Source organism: Mesoplodon densirostris, chromosome 10 (assembly GCF_025265405.1).
Source record: "Mesoplodon densirostris isolate mMesDen1 chromosome 10, mMesDen1 primary haplotype, whole genome shotgun sequence".
In the NCBI taxonomy this organism is placed as follows: Eukaryota; Metazoa; Chordata; class Mammalia; order Artiodactyla; family Ziphiidae; genus Mesoplodon; species Mesoplodon densirostris.
The window spans coordinates 110,350,183-110,356,182 of NC_082670.1; the positions used below are offsets into that span (position 1 = coordinate 110,350,183).

General features: G+C 51.0%; 1 protein-coding gene across 3 annotated transcripts in view; it reads right to left on the reverse strand.

Annotated features, from left to right (window-relative positions):
- Window positions 1-4,675, reverse strand: part of SLC41A3 (solute carrier family 41 member 3) — a 75,004-nt gene extending 70,329 nt beyond the window's left edge. Inside the window, exon 1 of one of the 3 annotated variants that reach the window (XM_060110732.1) lies at window positions 4,591-4,675. The gene's annotated coding sequence lies outside the window, so the exon portion shown is untranslated. Of the gene's footprint in view, window positions 1-4,254; window positions 4,359-4,590 lie in introns of those variants that run through there. The other 2 variants (XM_060110734.1, XM_060110731.1) reach the window with 2 other exon arrangements.
- Window positions 4,676-6,000: the final 1,325 nt, after the last annotated feature.

The following is a 6,000-nucleotide window of genomic DNA, read 5'->3' on the forward strand; positions in this document are numbered from 1 at the left end:
CACAACCTGCCAAGACTGAATCAGGAAGAAATAGAAAATATGAACAGACCAATCACAAGCACTGAAATCGAAACTGTGGTTAAAAATCTTTCAACAAACAAAAGCCCAGAACCAGATGGCTTCATAGGTGAATTCTATCAAACATTTAGAGAAGAGCTAACACCTATCCTTCTCAAACTCTTCCAAAATATAGCAGAGGAAGGAACACTCCCAAACTCATTCTACGAGGCCACCATCACCCTGATACCTAAACCAGACAAGGATGTCACAAAGAAAGAAAACTACAGGCCAATATCACTGATGAACATAGATGCAAAAATCCTCAACAAAATACTAGCAAACAGAATCCAACAGCACATTAAAAGGATCATACACCATAATCAAATGGGGTTTATTCCAGGAATGCAAGGATTCTTCAATATACGCAAATCAATCAATGTGATACACATTGAAGGAGAAAAACCATATGGTCATCTCAATAGATGTAGAGAAAGCTTTCGACAAAATTCAACACCCATTTATGATAAAAACCCTCCAGAAGTAGGCATAGAGAGAACTTTCCTCAACATAATAAAGGCCATATATGACAAACCCACAGCCAGCATCATCCTCAATGGTGAAAAACTGAAAGCATTTCCACTAAGATCAGGAAAAAGACAAGGTTGCCCACTCTCACCACTCTTATTCAACATAGTTTTGGATGTTTTAGCCACAGCTATCAGAGAAGAAAAGGAAATAAAAGGAATCCAAATCGGAAAAGAAGAAGTAAAGCTGTCACTGTTTGCAGATGACATGATACTATACAGAGAGAATCCTAAAGATGCTACCAGAAAACTACTAGAACTAATCAATGAATTTGGTAAAGTAGCAGGATACAAAATCAATGCACAGAAATCTCTGGCATTCCTATACACTAATTATGAAAAATCTGAAAGTGAAATCAAGAAAACACTCCCATTTACCATTGCAACAAAAAGAATAAAATATCTAGGAATAAACCTACCTAAGGATACAAAAGACCTGTATGCAGAAAGAAACTAAAGATGATACAAATAGATGGAGAAATATACCATGTTCTTGGATTGGAAGAATCAACATTGTGAAAATGACTCTACTACCCAAAGCAATCTACAGATTCAATGCAATCCCTATCAAACTACCACTGGCATTTTTCACAGAACTAGAACAAAAAATTTCACAATTTGTATGGAAACACAAAAGACTCCAAATAGCCAGAGCAATCTTGAGAACGAAAAACGGAGCTGGAGAAATCAGGCTCCCTGACTTCAGACTATACTGCAAAGCTACAGTCATCAAGACTACATGGTACTGGCACAAAAACAGAAATACAGATCAATGGAACAGGATAGAAAGCCCTGAGATAAACCCATGCACATATGGTCACCTTATCTTTGATAAAGGAGGCAAGAATATACAATGAAGAAAGGACAGCCTCTTCAATAAGTGGTGCTGGGAAAACTGGACAGGGACATGTAAAAGTATGAGATTAGATCACTCCCTAACACCATACACAAAAATAAGCTCAAAATGGATTAAAGACCTAAATGTAAGTCCAGAAACTATCAAACTCTTAGAGGAAAACATAGGCAGAACACTCTATGACATCAATCACATCAAGATCCTTTTTGACCCACCTCCTAGAGAAATGGAAATAAAAACAAAAATAAACAAATGAGGCCTAATGAGACTTAAAAGCTTTTGCACAGCAAAGGAAACCATAAACAAGACCAAAAGACAACCCTCAGAATGGGAGAAAATATTTGCAAATGAAGCAACTGACAAAGGATTAATCTCCAAAATTTACAAGCAGCTCATGCAGCTCAATAACAAAAAAAACAAACAACCCAATCCAAAAATGGGCAGAAGACCTAAATAGATATGTCTCCAAAGAAGATATACAGACTGCCAACAAACACATGAAAGAATGCTCAACATCATTAACCATTAGAGAAATGCAAATCAAAACTACAATGAGATATCATCTCACACCAGTCAGAATGGCCATCATCAAAAAAATCTACAAACAGTAAATGCTGGAGAGGGTGTGGAGAAAAGGGAACACTCTTGCACTGCTGGTGGGAATGTGAATTGGTACAGCCACTATGGAGAACGGTATGGAGGTTCCTTAAAAAACTACAAATAGAACTACCATATGACCCAGCAATCCCACTACTGGGCATATACCCTGAGAAAACCATAATTCAAAAAGAGTCATGTACCAAAATGTTCACTGCAGCTCTATTTACAGTAGCCTGGAGATGGAAACAACCTAAGTGTCCATCATCGGATGAATGGATAAAGAAGGTGTGGCACATATATACAATGGAATATTACTCAGCCATAAAAAGAAACGAAATTGAGTTATCTGTAGTGAGGTGGGTGGACCTAGAGTCTGTCATACAGAGTGAAGTCAGAAAGAGAAAGACAAATACTGTATGCTAACACATATATATGGAATTTAAGAAAAAAAATGTCATGAAGAACCTAGGGGTAAGACAGGAATAAAGACACAGACCTACTAGAGAATGGACTTGAGGATACGGGGAGGGGGAAGGGTAAGCTGTGACAAAGTGAGAGAGTGGCTTGGACATATATACACTACCAAACGTAAAATAGATAGCTAGTGGGAAGCAGCTGCACAGCACAGGGAGATCAGCTTGGTGCCTTGTGACCACCTAGAGGGGTGGGATAGGGAGGGAGGGAGACGCAAGAGGGAAGAGATGGGAACATACGTGTATGTATAACTGATTCACTTTGCTATAAAGCAGAAACTAGCACACCATTGTAAAGCAATTATACTCCAATAAAGATGTAAAAAAAAAAAAAAAAAAAGGAAGTTATGAGGACCAGTAAATGTGGAAAGTACTTACAAATGCATCTAGCTAAGTAATAAAAACAGACCATGACATTTTGAACATATACTGTGATTTTAATTATGTACTAATAAAAATGGTATGCATTAAAAAATCTAAAAAAAAAATTTAAAAAAATAACGACCCCACTCCCATGATATGTGGGGCGATTCTCTACCTCCTTAAGCTTCACCAGACCCCAGGACGGCCCGACCATTACTGCCCCAATGACCCCGACCACGGTGGAGAGGGCCAGATAGGCAGCCCGCTGTCCCAGGCCCACCTCATCTGCTCAAGGACGCCCACCTGCAAGGTCTCCTCACCTCAGTTTCTCCCCTCAACCTCTGCAGGGTCGTCTGCTGGGAAAGGAACCTGCTCTAGGATTTGCCTCAAAAACAAGCTCCGCTGACCTCAACTTACCCCCTAGCTCTCAGTCCACTTCTCTCCCACCCTTCAGGACACAACCACAGAGACACGTCCCTCTGCGCTCAGCACCCACTGGCCCCTCCGTGCATGCCGCCTGAGCCAGGCCAGCGGTGACCAGCCCGGCTCCAGCAGGACCCCCAAACCCAGCACCCACTCCACCCAGCCGCCAAGCCTCACCCCCACACGCGCCTCTCCCCCCCACACGCGCCTCACCTCCCCCCGCGCCTCACCTCCCCCCGCGCCTCACCCCCACACGCGCCTCACTCCCCACACGCGCCTCACTCACACGCGCCTCACTCCCCCCACGCTCCTCACCCCCACACGCGCCTCACCCCCCGCGCCTCACCTCCCCCCGCGCCTCACCCCCACACGCGCCTCACCTCCCCACGCGCCTCACCCCCACACGCGCCTCACCCCACGCGCCTCACCCCCACACGCGCCTCACTCCCCACACGCGCCTCACCCCCACACGCGCCTCACCCCCACGCGCCTCACTCCTCACACGCGCCTCACCCCCACACGCGCCTCACCCACACGCGCCTCACCCGCCGCGCCTCACTTCCCCGCGCGCCTCACCTCCCCGCGCGCCTCACCCCCCCCCCCGCGCCTCACCCCCCGCGCCTCACCCCACACGCCTCACCCCACACGCGCCTCAACCCCCCCACGCGCCTCACCCCACACGCGCCTCAACCCCCCCACACGCCACCCCACACGCGCCTCACCCCACACAGCTCCTGCCCTCCTATACGTGTGTCCTTGGAAAAGTTAAATTTCTGTGCCTCCTTAGGGTCGAGAAGACACCGGGGACTAACGCATCTGCATCACAGGACACGTGGCCTGTCCCCACCCCCAGCAAAAACCCTCAGAGGCTCTGGCGTTTTAACTCAACGGTTTTAACTACCCCGCAGCAGAATCACCTGGAAGGGCCGTTAAAGGCAGCCCGTGCTGGACCCACCTGGGTGCTTTCCCATCACTGGTGGGGGTGGGGAGCGGGCCAGTCGGCGCCGACGCCGGGTGCTGTGGGCGCGGGCCCCAGAGCTACCTGAGCGACAGGCCGCCACGCTCCGGGCTCAGGGGTGTCCCCATCCCGCTCTCCGGACCCCGGCCGCGCGGACCGCCCCTGCTCCCCCAGTCCTGCCTCCCCTTCCGCGTACGTTCTGCTCCACCCCGCTCCGGGCCCTCGGAGCCCCGGGCCGCCCCCTCCGCGCACCCAGCCCCGGGCCCTCGGAGCCCCGGGCCGCCCCCTCTGCGCACCCCACCCCGGGCTCATCGGGCGCAGAGCCGCACTCACCGGATACCCCCAGGCGGCGGCGGGAAGCGACTCGGCTGGAAGAGCGGCGAGGCCGCTGGGTCCAAGGAGGAGGCGGGACGGCGGCCTTCTCCCAAAGCCCGCCCTATAACCCGGAGGCCCCGCCCCTCCCCGCCCCCGGGCTCGGAGGCCCCGCCCCCAAACCCGGAGTCCGCGTTCCCCGGGCCCCTCCGCCCGGCCGCGCGGACCCGGACTCTGGTTGGGGGCTCGGGGGCGGGACAGGCCCTGGGGCGGGGCTGGGGGGACCGGCGGGGGAAGGGACGGTTGGGCCGCGCACATCGCCTTCCCCCTCCCCGGGCTGCAGGGCGGGATCCCCAGGATTCTTGCGACAAGACCCGCCCTGGGATGGTTCTCTGCCTTGGCGGCTGCAGGGCCGCGGGTAAGCATGGAGGAGGGGCGTGAGGGCCCGTCTTACCCCGTCGGTGTCGTCCCGGAAATGCTCGGGCGGCCCGGGGCAGTAAAATGGCCCCACGCCCCTCGGGCCGGCCGCGGGCATGCGCTGCATCGTGCTTTTTTTTTTTTTTTTTTCATCTAAATCCCGGGCCCCGCACACACCTTTTTTTCCTCCTGCAGTAATTTTAAAGCATTCAGCAGACATATTTCACCTGTGAATACTTGAGTCTTTAATCGATAAGGCCTGTTTTCTGAAACATTTCCATAATACCAGCATCACACCTGACAAAGTTAATAATACCCAGCTGTTCAGTTTTCCCCGATGGACTCAAAACTGTCATTTGATGGTTGGCCTGCTCTAGCCAAGGTGGGAGGAGGGATGAGATTTTGGAGGGAGTCTCAGACGAAGCTCACCTGCAGGGTTTGCTAGGAGCCTGCTCAGGGTCACAGCCAGAATGTGGTCCCACGGAGGGAAGTCCTACGCAGGGGAGGGACCATCAAGTGCAGATGGAGGCCAGATATTTAGCAAGACTCAGTAAACACTGCACTATATTATTTCAACAAAAGACAACTTTGCATGTGAAACACAGAGTTCTCCAGAGTCACAGACACACGTGCACTCTGTTTTTCAGGACATGTGGCCTTCTTGACCCATGTCTGGTTTTGGAGCTCCCCAGGCGCCTGGACTTCAGAGGGCCAGCCATCCTTTGGCCCCTCCTGCCCTCCCCATGGAACAGGGTTCATGTCACCTGTAGCCAGGAATCCTGCTCTCAACTTGTAGACCTGCTCCAGCTACCTGGGACCCAGGAATTCCCACTGGCTCCAAGCCCCTTCCGCTGATGTGCCCAGATCAGCAATCCGAAGAAGAAACGGGTCCAGGAACACGGGCTATCCCTTCCCACAGGGCCACTGGGAAGTCCAGTGGCCTCCCAAGTTGCTATGGAGTTACATTTGTCAAGGCCAGAAATTAGAATGACCCCCTTTTACAACTTATTTGCA